This window comes from Rattus norvegicus, chromosome 17, assembly GCF_036323735.1.
Source record: "Rattus norvegicus strain BN/NHsdMcwi chromosome 17, GRCr8, whole genome shotgun sequence".
Taxonomy (NCBI): domain Eukaryota; kingdom Metazoa; phylum Chordata; class Mammalia; order Rodentia; family Muridae; genus Rattus; species Rattus norvegicus.
In genome coordinates, this window is record NC_086035.1 from 34,980,856 (window position 1) to 34,994,447 (window position 13,592).

Sequence of the window (13,592 nt, forward strand, 5' to 3'; positions counted from 1 at the left end):
CTGTCCTTTGCTTACCTGATTTGCTTTCCTAACCTGCTTTCTTGTTAGAGAAAGGGCTTTTTTAGTTCCTTCTTGCCCACTCCACAGCAATTTTCCTCTACTCAGAACTGTCAATCACTTTGCTTTAATTAAGGAAAAATCATAGACAAAGCATGTGTTATTTCTTACTCATCGGCACCTATGTGTTAGCATGTTGGACAGCTGTTTGAGGAAGGGTGTGCTCCCTTACTAGTCCCCGGGAGAACAAGACAGACAAGAAAGATTATTTCCATGTGAGAAATGTATTTCAGCAGCTAACTGTATTACTGGGGTAACTTGGATGCAGAAGGTTTTCCTTGTAACCCAAGAACAAACACATTACGTGTTTTAGACTAAAATTAATAATGTGTATAACAAAGACCCTAGTTTTTTAAATTCTACACTATCAAACTAATGCTGGCAATGGATTTCTGAATACATATTTAATTTACAGAGTGTAAGTTCATCAGAAAGAATGTTTGGCAAGAGAGTAGATGAGCTGGAGAGCATCATGGTAGACTCTTTGCTTGCCTGGCATGCACAGGGCTCGGGGTTTCAATACCCAGCAGGCTCAGAGGTTTGTTCTAAGTGCTGTGTTCCACCATATCAGTGAAGCATGGTCTTAACCAGTCCGTCCATCTGACTGTCCTTCCTTCCTTCCTTCCTTCCTTCCTTCCTTCCTTCCTTCCTTCCTTTTAAAAGGCTTATTTATTTTATGTATATAGGCACACTGTGGCTGACACACCAGAAGAGGGCATTGGATCTGATAACAGATGGTTGTGAGCCACTGTGGTTCTGGGAATTGAACTCATGACCTGTTGGAAAAACAGCCAGTGCTCTTAACCAGTGAGCCATCTCTCCAACCCCAGCCCTTTCTAGACTTCCCATTTCTTGTCTGTTGCTACCACCAGTGATGCTTCAGTGATTCCTCTGTCTTTGTATGTAGGTGTAATATGTGTGTGTCATTTTGCACACATGTAGCTGATCTTTGGAGTAAATACCTGTAAGTATAATAATTGGGTTAAATGTGTATAAATTTATAATTTTACTATAGACATGTTGCCTTCTGTAGAGAGTGTATTAATTACGTTCCTATCGGCAGTATATGAATTTGTTATTTTCCCCAGAGTCTGGCTAACATTATGTGGTAACATTATGAGCCTTTTGGTTTTTACTAATCTGATGAATGAAGAATGGTATGTTAGTGTCTTTTGATTTGCATTTCTCATAAGCATCATTTTACTTCCTTTTCTGTAACCTATTCATAGCCTTTTATTATTTTACTGGATGGTGATTAGTATTTTGTAGGTATTCTCTTGGGGACATCAGCTGGGCATAAGACACTTGTTACTCTTGATTGCCCTTGTTGTGAAGAAACTTACTGTTCTTTTACACAGTTGATTTTTTTATTTTATTCCTTTTTAAAAAAATTTTTTTTAAGGTCTAGATGACAGCAGTCACCTGGGTTTTATTCCTGCTATTACACTAATGCTCTCATTTTCTTACATTTAAATCAGTTACATGGGATTGTCTCTGATTTACAGGTGATGGATGGACCTGCTCTCATCTTCCCAGATGACTAATCGTCTTTCCTGATACCATTTATTAAGTAATCTGTCTTCTCAACTCTAATTTGAAATGCCACTATGATCATACACAAACTTTCTAAGTGTATTTGTATTCTTTCATCCTTCAGAGCTGATGGTTTATTATGAAAATGTTTAGTCTCTCACAAGAGGGGGAACTAGTTCAGAAGCGCCCTGCCCCCCCCCCCCCAGGGGATTCAGTGCTTAAGATTGGCTCCCTTCTTTTAGCTGTTGTTTGATTTTACCACAGGATAGTCGGGAACTCCATCTTTCTGTCTCCTCTGGAAGGTGGGATCACAGGCCTCCTCTACCTGGCTCTTTGTTATTTATATTTTTGTTGAAGGACTTGGATGTTATGTGTCTGATGTACCTATGGGCGAGTGTGGGCTTATGTATGCTATAGTATCTGCATGGTATCCATCCTCATCTCTTACCTTGTTTGAGACAGGCTAGCTGGCCCACGAGTGTGCAGGGATTTGCTTTCTCTACTTCTTGCCTTGCCATAGGTCCAGTGGGACTACAGGGGTGCACTACTCCAGCTGGCTTTGTTTGTTTCTGGGGATTCAAAAAATTCAGGTTTGCTTACCCAGAAAGCACTTTATCTGTTGAACTCTATCTTTAGTCCTCTGTTGAAAGATTTTAAAGTAATTGTAGATATTGTGCCATTACTCACCCTCATCCTTATAGATATTACTTTAAAAATAGTTAGATGATAGCAAAGTATTTGTTTTGTTGATCTGAAATACAGAGACAAATCCCCTTGGGACTACCATTTGGAATGCCTTCCCCTGTAAGGCAGAAGATAGTGCTGTACTGGCCCTTTAACTGTCTACCATCCTGCCAGGAAGCTTCCCCCGAGTTCACGTGAGGGGAGACCTCCTACAGACTGTGGGTCTGTACTTGTTAGTGTCCAGGTGTGCAGTGATTTTACCAAGACCTTCGTGAAAGGTAGAGCTGTGAGTGATGCCTAGGTGAGTTCAGAAACTGTTTCAATGCAGTGCAATGGACTTTTGAGAGTAGAGAGGGCTCAATGTTGAAATCAACAACATTTTGGTCAAATTTCTGATTGCTTTCTTAAGAATTGGTCTATTAAGGAATATGTTTCATATACAGTACTGAACTTAGTGCCTTGTTTTAATTTTATCAGTTTCGGAAGAGGAAAGATACGGCTACAGATAGTTTATGTAAACATGTGCTTCAGTTGAAATTCTCTTTGTAACTCAGAGTCTGTTCTGCGAGCTGTCCTTATAATGTTTTTTTACTGCTAGTACTTGTGCTAACTCAGAGATATCCTCAGATATGTATTGCAAAGGCAGCTTTAGAATGGGCTGCACATTTTTTTTAATTCATGAAAATCTTTTAAGGATAAAGATTTCATCTGAGTAGTAGGACCAATAGTAGCTCTGTTGTACATGGTGTCTTAGTTAGGGTCTTGTGGCTGTGAATAGACGCCATGACCAATGCAAGTCTTATAAAGGACAACATTTAATTGGGGCTGGCTTACAGGTTCAGAGGTTCCGTCCAGTATCATCAAGGCAGGAGCATGGCAGCATCCAGGCAGACATGGTGCAGGAGGTGCTGAGTTCTACATCTTTACCCCAAGGAAGCCAGGAACAGACTGAGCATCCCCAAGCAGCTAGGAGGAGGGTCTCCAAGCCCACCCTCACAACAATACACTTCCTCCAACAAGGCCACACCTTCTAATAGTGCCAATCCCTGGGCCAAGTGCATGCAAGCCATCACACGTGGTGATAATAGTGTTAACTGATTGTCATCATCTTCATCATCATCATCTGAGACAGGTTTAATTCTGTAGCCTTGGATGGCCTGCCTTGGACTGTGTAAACAAGCTCTCAGAGATCTGCCTGCCTCTGCCTTCTGATTGATGCGTGTATTTTAATTTGTCACAAAAATATTTTGGTTGAATTTGTCTACCTCCAACTCTCCCCAGATCCACTGTCTCCCACTCTCACCCGTCTACCCATCCTGTTTTGAGCCCATCACTTCCAGTTTGGGCTGCCTATTTACTCTTGGGAGTGGGTCTTCCTTGGAGTGCGGTTGACCCACCCAGGGTTATACTATAAAGAAAACTGACTCCCTTTCCCAGTAGTTATCAGTTGCCAATGGCTTCTCAACTAGCAGTTGCATTTCGTGCTATCCCCCCTCTCTCTGCTGAGATTTCTGTCTGCTGATTTTGAGCTGGTGTAGGTTTGTGCGTGCTGTCACAAATGCTGTAGGCTCATCCGTGCAGCTGCCCTGTCTTTTGTAGAAAACACGGTTTCCTTGAAGTCATCCATCCTCCCCTCTGACTCTTATAATCTTTCTGTTCCTTCTTCCATGAAGATCACTGAGTCTTGGGGTGGAGGGTTGTGATACGTAGATCCTATTTCAGGCTGGGCACTCATTGTGTTGACTAGTTGAGATTCCTGTGTTAACTGCCATCTACTCCAAGAAGAGGCTTCTCTGATGAGGCTGGAGAAATTTCCTGATCTATGAGCATAGCAATATATTAAGTTCTTAAAGAAATTTCCTGATCTATGAGCATAGAATACATTAAGTTCTTAAAGTCAAGAGAAGGGATGTCAACATCATGTGGGTGTTCTTACACCAAAAGTGATAATAGAACCATGTGTGGTAAAATATATGGTAGTATATATATTAGGGTATATATTAATAATATATAATATATTAGGGTAATCCACAACACACACAGACACACACACAGACACATACACATGGAGTGCTTAAAATATATGGTAGCTAGCTATATTAGGGTAATCCACAACACACACACACACACACACACACAGACACACAGACACACAGACACACATGAAGTGCTTAAAATATATGGTAGCTAGCTATATTAGGGTAATCCACAACACACACACACACACACACACACACACACACACACACACACACACACGGAGTGCTTCCAAATACTTTATGTGGTGAATACATTCTGAAAGGGTAATAGAATGAGAAACCCTCTTGCTGAATAGGCCTACTTTTCAGATGTGTTCCTCCAGCTACTTGGGACAGTGTGAAGTGAATACAGATTTGGTTTGAAATTTATCAAATTAGATTAATGTCTTCCTTTTTTTGGACAAATCTGTAATGCTTTGACTATCTCCCTCCCACCCCCACCAATTGGGGACTCTATGTGTCTTATTACAATCTGTTTGAGTCAACTGAGGTGTATAGGTTCTCAGCTGGTTGGGTCTATGAGAGCTTCCCAAAGATGTATTATTATATTTAGCACACCCCTGTATATAGGCATTTTTTGGGGGAGGCTACCTTATTGGGCTCTACTTTGTACCACCTTTTTCTACCTTCCAACCCATCACCACTAGATAGGTGAGAAAAAAGGCTAGAAGGTAAAGGGGGGATAGACCTCTTCAGACTACTTCCTGCTGATGAGGGGCATCGAGTTCCTATGGGAAAGTCCAATCTTTGTCGTTAGGATATATCTATCCAGCCACCAGCAATCAACAATCCAGCAGCTCAGCAGCCCAGCAGCCCAGCAGTCCAGCAGTCCAGCAGTCTAGCAATCCAGCAAGCAGCAGTCCAGCAGTCCAGCAATCCAGCAATCCAGCAGTCCAGCAATCCAGCAAGCAGCAATCCAGCAATCCAGCAATCCAGCAGTCCAGCAATCCAGCAAGCAGCAATCCAGCAGTCCAGCAATCCAGCAGTCCAGCAATCCAGCAATCTACCAATCCACCAATTCATCAATCCACAGTCCAGCAGTCCAGCAATCTAGCAAAAGCAAAAGTAGCAAACACAGCAGCAGGAACCAGCAGTATCAGGGACCAGCAGCAGCAATGGGGGGCGGCAGCAGCAGCAGGGGGAACAACAGCTGCTACAGTTCCCTCTCTCATATTTATACTCTCTCAAGAGTCTCCAGAATTCCAAATGTAAACTATCTGTAGCTGGCGAAAATCATGCCCCTCCTAGATCATGAGACCATCATAGTGACTGTAGACAATCTAAAGCAGCCCCATATCCCACATCTGGGATTAAAACAAAAACAAATTCATATAACATGACTGGGCTTTTAAGAAACTGAAATTCTCATTACATACATTCAAGTGTGGTCATGCACATATGCAGGTGCATATATACTGTGGCACACATGTGGAGTTCAGACAACATACAGTTAACAAGTGATTTAAAAGATGCCCTGTTGTTACAAGTTTCTTTTTTTTTTTTTTTACTTGATTCTATTTGTGTACATGGGTGTTTTGCCTGAATGCTTGTATATGTACCACATGTGCGCCTGGTGCCCATGGAGGCCAGAGAGGGTATTGGATCCCCTTGTACTGAGTTACTGGTGGTTCTGAGCTGCCTTGTGGGTATTGGGAAGCGAACCCTGGTCTTCTGCAAGAGCATCAAGTGCTCCAGTGTTTTTTTTTTTTATATATTTTATATAAAATATAAAATCGGTGTTTTTATATATTACCATCCTTTTAGAGCTACTGAATTTGGAATTGCTGAAATGGTTATTTTTTTCTAGTTTTTTCAATAGGAGCATCAGTGCCATTTAGGCTTTTCTCTCGTCTGACACAGTCCTGATGGTGTTTGCCTTTGTCTTTATTTGTTATGATAGGTACACAGAGTGTACATCCTGCACTCAGATAGGTGCCACCACTGTGGTTCCAGAAGTTCTGTGTCCTGGTGCGGGCCTCCCATCTGGGATGTCATCAAATGTAGACTTGCAGTCGCATTGCCATCCATGTGCTATGTTTCTCCTCCTCCTCACTTTCGTATCCCATGGTAGCTATTACCTTTTAAGTATTGTGCCTGCCGATGCCTATTGATTTTATATTTGGTTATTATTCAGTAATGGCTTCCTGTGTGTCTTCGCCACACCACCCGGCTCTGTGAGATATTTCAGCCTCATCTTTTGCATTTCCCAGCCAGGTCCTTAATCAGCCTTTTTCCTGAGGGGAGGTGTTTCCTTTCAATGGAGACCAAGTGTGGTGGGCTAGAGGTACCAGGTAGTGGATCTGCTTTTCTTTTAGATACTCGATGGCACATCAAGGACATCTGTATCTGTGTACATGTGTGTACGTTTCTGAACCAATATGTACCAATACGAATTCATTATAGCTTCTACCTAAAAACCTTCTGTCAACATGTGAAAGCGCTCTGGCAGTGCTTCTCACCCACAGATCTCTTTTCTGGTGTTTAGTCTAGGACCCAGATTTAGGAGGACTCATTGACCACCCTCCCTTATGTAAGAGAGGGGCTCCTCAAGTTGTGATCTTTTTAAACCTTCTTGGGGTTGTTTGATTTACATAGGTCTTCTCCTTTGACCTGAAGAAAGTATTCATGGGTAATTGTTTCCTAACTCATTGTTATGTAAATTGTATGTTAATTTTCAATAGTATACAAGTTTGTCTAGTTTGAGTCTATTCTCTCCATAGACACCTCGTGATGTTTTTGTTGGTGATTTTATTTCTTTGTTTAGTTACTGGGTTTTGAGAAAGACAGAATTTATGATTTTATATTCTGCCATTTTTAACTTTGAGGCTTGGAAAAAATCCACCTAAAACCCTTTCTGCTCGTATCTAGCTGCCTTGCCAGATTTATTATGTCTGTTTAAATACAGCCATAGTGTCTGATTGCTATCTGAGCTGTCATCCAGTGCAACTCTTTTACTTTATAGATGAAGCAATTTAATTGGCTATTATTTGCATTAGAAGTGATTTTCCTAAAAATTTTTTTTCCAAGAAGAAAGAAACCACTTACTTAGTTGCCTTTGCCAGCTCTTTTCATTAAGATGTTTTTGTGCCTAACATGTTCAGGGTGAGTAATTGTATTGTTTTTATATGGATTTCTAGGGCAAGAAGAATTAAATGTGTTTTGTTGGTTAGTAAGGTAATGAAATATGAATCTTTCCAGGGCAAAGCATGCATTACTCCTCTTAGAACAGATTGTTCTGGTCAAATTTGGTTGTTACAGAAAGTCCATTCAGTGTTAATAAAAATACAAAAATAGTTTTAGCTGGGCGTGCTGGCACACATTTAATCTAGCACTTGGAAGACAGATGCAGGAAGATTTCTGTGAGTTTGAGGCCAGCATGGTCTACATAGGAAGTTTCAAGGTAGCTAGCTCTCTATGTAGACACCCTGTTTCAAAAAACAAGCAAACACCACTCCCCAAAATCTAACATAAAAGTAGCTCCACATTTTGGTGCAATATACATTCTTGTCTGAAGAGAGGAATATTGTTTGAAGAATCTTGCGATGATCTGTATATGATTTAACTCTGTCTGTGTCGGTCCAGCTGGGGATTTGGATGTGGCATCATGGCCCAGTCTTCCAGTTTTGGATTGTCAGTGTGCAAAAGACTTGTTATAATACACTGTTGTATTCTCACCTTGCTGAATGTCTGTTACAGTTCACTGAGGGATATAGCAATTACAAATATCCAGTGCAAGGTGCTCACTGTGTGTTTGACAAAGTCAGTCAAGGTAGGAGTAGGTATTTATTAGCGGTAGAGTCAGTGGTTTCTCTACCGTTGTTACTACTTAATTCCTGGTTTTCTGATCAAGTACATGGCCAAAAGCAAATTGTGGAAAAAAGAATTTATATTGGCTTATGATGCCAGATGAATGAGTCTGTGACAGGGAAGAGGCGTGGCAGCAAACAACAGGCATGGTGTCAGGGGCAGGAAGCTGAAGAGGTATCGTCAGCCCCAAACAGGAAGCAGGAAAGAAGACCAGATTATACACTCTCAAAGCCTGCCCCAGTGAAGTATTTGTCTAGTCAGACTGCATTTTCCCAAAACTTTCCCAAAGAGCACTAACAACTGGGGACAGAGTGTTAAAAGGCTTGGCCCCAGGGGGGGCATTTCCTATTCAAGCCAACATGGTTGTGGTGCCTGCTTGTGCTTGTTTTTTTTTATTATTGATCAATATTGAGATGCTTTAAAATAATTTCATAAAAGTAGTAATCAGCTTGCAGAGCCAGAGCCAGATTGCCGAGGACCACTGTTTGCTCACTCGTGATCTCGGCCGCTGAGGTCGCTCTCGTGAGTGGAACTCCGCATGAAGGATTATCCAAGGTGTGGGATGAAATGTTCACATACGGCACAACGGACATGCCCTGTAAGCGCGAGCTGTGCTTACACTGTGTTGCTTTTAAGGAACACTAGTTATTCTTCATGTGCTTCCTTTGTAAGAAGGGTAACCACTGTGGAGTCCCCTTATCCTTCGATTTTAAATCTTACAGAACTGGGGTTCTGTAGGCTTCTTTTCCAAGTCTTAAGGTTTTGGGCACTTGGTTGTTTGTGGTGACAGTGAGGAAGAATGGAAACTTTTCTGTCAGCTGATAGAAGTGTTGAGAACTGGGAGCCATGGAGAATCACCTCTTAGCAGTCCATCAAGATGGACGTGTATTAGATTTCAGTTTTTTCTTTTGCGTTTGCTGTAGATGTTTCTTGCTGTCTTTGATTCTGTTCTGGGGGTCCAGATTGAAGGTCCTGCTTTGCTAAACTGGGTTCTTGCTTCCCCCCACCTTAGTAATTTTTTCACAATCCACCTCCCACTGGATTCTCTGTGAGAATGGTCGGCCTGCTCACTGATTAGGCGAGAGGCCTAGAATTAGCAGCAACATAAACAAAGAGTATGGGGAAACCGAGAAATGAATCTTGAGAAGCATTTCAAATCACAAAGATTGTTTAGTATTCATATTTTATACAGGTTTCTGAATTTAATTCTGCTTAGCATTAAATCCCCATAGAATGTGTGGAAACCCAAGTTTCTGTTTATTAATTATCCCTTCAAGAGCTGATGTTCGAGTGGGCCGTGCAATAGCCTCTATAATAATTATTTTGTCAAAAAAAAATTCTACCTCTAATGTTTTTATGCTTTTTGGCACAGATCATGAGTAAGCTTTATCAAGATACTTCCTGTGCACTTATGTTCTGAGTACTAACACTATTACTTAGAACGCCAACACACCTAATTCAAAACACAATATTTGTTTATAAGATAAAGCCATGAAACATCACAGATGGAAATATTACAGAAAGTGAGATCCTTGGGAAAATTATTCTCTTTCCCCTGGAGAAAATAGAGCTTCCTGAGAGACAGACATGGCCTTGTAATTATATCCCTACAGTTTCCACTCCACGTCAGCTGCTGGCTTGAATGCATCATAAAGCTATTGTGTTATTTACCAGAATTCCTTTATTTACCAAATAGGAGAATGACTTATTGGTGGAGTCAGGTAAATTATTGTATCAGTATGTATGTGTTTTCTCTTTTCTGTGCTACTTCATTGAGGAAGAATCCCAAGAGTTGGGACTAGAGAGATGGCTCGGAGGTTGACAGGACTGACTGCTTTTCCAGAGGTCCCGAGTTCAATTCCCAGCAACCACATGGTGCCTCACAACCATCTGTAATGGGATCTGATGCCCTCTTCTGGTGTGTCTGAAGACAGCTACAGTGTACTCATATACATAAAATAAATTAATCTTCAAAAAATATCCCAACAGTCTGTAAGTCCATACTTACTCCCATAGTGCTAAGGATCCCAATAGTGTGTTAATCCACTTGGACTCTCATAGTGCCCACCAGGGAAACAGGTGTTACTATGTTCACTGGGTATCTTTTGTGACTTATGGCAAATCCTTGAAAAATTGGAGTTTCAGATGAGTCAGGTTATGTGGTTTGTTTATAAAAAGTCAATATTTTGCTTTAAGGTTCAGTTTAATAAGCATTTATTCTGTTTGGCTTAAATGTGCTCTGTGTTTTTCAACTCTCCTAAGTGATTTTTAATATTTAGATCTGTTTTCTCTATGGTGTCAAGTACAAGTAAGGTATTTGTAATCGATGAATTGCTTTAGGGTAGAGTTCCATACAGAATTTGCTATAGTAAAGATGCCCAAATACTGTCTTAAAAGAAAATGCAAACTGTTACATCAGAAAGTTTACATTCTGTACAGCTCTAATTAGGAGCCTTAGAAGAGGACTCTTGGCTAGTTGTAGCATCTCGGTTTTCTTTCTAGTTTAGTTCTGTATATTAAAAATAGTATTCTCTGCATTGTCTTTTCTGTTATGTCTGCCACACCTGACTTCCGGGGTCTGACTTAGAATTAGTTTTCTATGAGATAGTTTGCTAAACAGGGTGATGTGGGCTTAGAGACAAAAATGGATTTTTTTTGTACTTTACTTTGCAATTACTTTATTTCTAACTTTCTTTTTATTGATTAAAGTTTATTTCCTGCACTTACTGAGTCTGATGGTTTGGCTGCTGCCTGTTAAGGGTAGAATCTAGCCTCATTGCCTTCCAAGTGGTAGGGTTAGGACACTGTGTTGCTGTGAGAAAGAAAATACGTGATTGCTTAAGCAGCTTAAGGGAGGAAGCGATATCTTGACTAAAAGTGGCTCACAGTTAGAGAGGAAACAGTCCATCACGTAGGAGATGACATGGTGGCAGGAGGGGGCAGCTAGTACATTCATCCAGAGCCAGGAGCAGAGGGTGAGTGCTGGTGCTCAGCTGGCTTTCTGCTCTTTAGGTACCTAGGTCTCACACCCCAGCCCATGGGATGCTGCCACCCAGTCTCCTCAGCTACACCCTTCTGAAAACACCCTCGTAGACATGCATGCTCCCATGCTGATTCGAAATCCAGTCAAGGTGACAAAGAGGTCCGTTATCATCTGCTTCATTTTACAAGTAGCTTTCCATGTTAGAAGGCAACATGGCTGTCTAGTTCTAGATCTAGACCTTTGAAGGACACTGAACTCATTCTTTGGCACTTAGACGTAAAGATGAAATGGTTCCGTTCTTCGTGGATGGAGAAATGGGTCATCAGGTTAGGAGCACTTGGTGTCCTTTAGACGATCCGAGTTTGAGTCCTAGCACCTGCTGCCTCCCTGGGATTTGACACCCTCTTCTAATGCCTGTACATGTAGTGTGCATATGACATATGACATACACTCATGCAGACACATGCACATACATAAAAATAAAAAAATTTTATTTTATTTTAAAAGATTTAAAAAATTCCTCTTCTCTTCTCTTTACTCCTCTCCTTTGCTCTCCTCTCCTCTACTCTACTCTCCTCTCCTCTTCTCCTCTCCTCTCCCTTCCCCTCCCCTCCCCTCCTCCCCCTCCCCTTCCCTCTGCTCCCCTCCTCTCCCAGACCTTCTTTTCTCCTTTCTTTTTCAGGACAGGCTTTCTCTGTAGACCAGGCTGGCCTCAACCTCAGAGATCCAGCTGCCTCTACCTTTTGAGTGCTGGGATTAAAGGCATGTGCCAACACACCTGCTCATTATTAAAATTTTTCCTATGTATACATGTTTTGCGTACATGTTTGTATATGTATCATGTGTATGCCTTGTATTTCCAGGGGCCAGAATAGTGCATCTTCTGTAATTGCCATGTGGGTACCAAGCCCAAGGTCTCTGCAAGAGCAAGTGCTCTTACCCACTGAGTCTCCCGCCCCCATGGTTTCATCCTTGAGATTTTGTACTGTATACGCTTCCTTCAGCCTTAGCCATGAAGTCCACTACCAAGAGTCCAGATTATGTGAGGGACATGCTCCGCCATTGAAAGACAACTTGAGGTTTCTTTGCAGAGAAGATTTGTCAGAAGACCCAGAGCTTGAAAGCAGAGTTGTCGTAGGAAAGACTCTTAACCCGCTGGAATGTATCTGGGAAGCACATGGAATGCTGCAGGGGGCGCATGAGAGCTGCCCTGTACCAGACACAAGGTTCTTTGAACTGAGCAGAGCTGTAGGAGTATTTTTCCAGCCATGTTTGGCGGTAATGATTTCTTGTACTTGAATTTTAAGGTTTGTTTGTGAGAGTCAATGGACTGTAGGAGTTAGGTTGGTTTTTGATAAGGAGCTGGGAAAACTTTCTTAGGTATTTTGTTCTGTGTGTCACATTTGTTATTCTTGATTTTTTTATTTTTTAAACCTTTTACTAATTTTGGCACTATGTAATAGTGAGGAAATCTTAGTTTTTTTTTTTTTTTCATTTTTTCCTTTATGGTTGAATCTTTGAAAATAAGTGAGTTGCATTATTTGTCAAAACCTGAACCAGATGGCTGGAGAGATGGCTCAGTGGTTAAGAGCACTGACTGCTCTTCCCGAGGTCCTGAGTTCAAATCCCAGCAACCACATGGTGGCTCACAACCATCTGTAATGAGATCTGATGCCCTTGTCTGGTGTGTCTAAAGGCAGCTACAGTGTACTCATATATAATAAATAAATAAAATATTAAAAAAAAAACCTGAACCAGAGTCCAAAACAGGCACAGCAGGGTTCTTCCTGAAGGGTTTCTGTATGTCTAATGAATCTGAAGGAATCCCTGACCAACAGGGTCATAGTTGTTAGCATTGTGTCTAGGCTCTGCCCCACAGTTACCTGGCAGCAGCCAGGTGTGCCTGACACTATAAAAGGGGCTGCTTGCCCCCTCTGCTCTCTCTTGCCTTCTTGCTCTAGCTCTGTCCTCTCATACCACTCCTCTCCTCCCTCTCTCTCTCTCCACATGCTCATGGCCGGCCTCTACTCCTCTATTCTCTCTCTCTGCCTTTCTCTGTCTCTACTACCCTCTCAACTCCCCTCCCCATGCCCTGAATAAACTCTATTCTATAGTATATTGTCTGTGGCTGGTTCCTCATGGGACAGGATGCCTCAGCATGGGCCCGTGGAGGAGCCCCTTTCCCCTCACACCTGACTACACATTCACCAAACATATTCCTTCTCTCTTTATTTTTATACCTAGTTACCTCGGAAGCACAATCCCTGCAGAAATTTTAAGTCTTATAAGAATTTTACAATAGGCATTTGTACCTTTTTATAATGAAGAGAGTGGGACTTTTATGTGAGAAAACCTGGAGGTAGATATCTGCTGGGTGCCTTGGCTGTGTGCCTTTGGGTGGGCTGATGCTCTGCGACTTCCTTGGCCTTTTCTTAGTGGTGGCAGGAAGCCTGCTGCTGACTGGGACCTTTCCTTTTGCTGTGTGACCT

General features: G+C 41.7%; 1 protein-coding gene across 8 annotated transcripts in view; it reads left to right on the forward strand.

Annotated features, from left to right (window-relative positions):
- Positions 1 to 13,592, forward strand: part of Cdkal1 (CDK5 regulatory subunit associated protein 1-like 1) — a 552,607-nt gene that overhangs the window by 53,635 nt on the left and 485,380 nt on the right.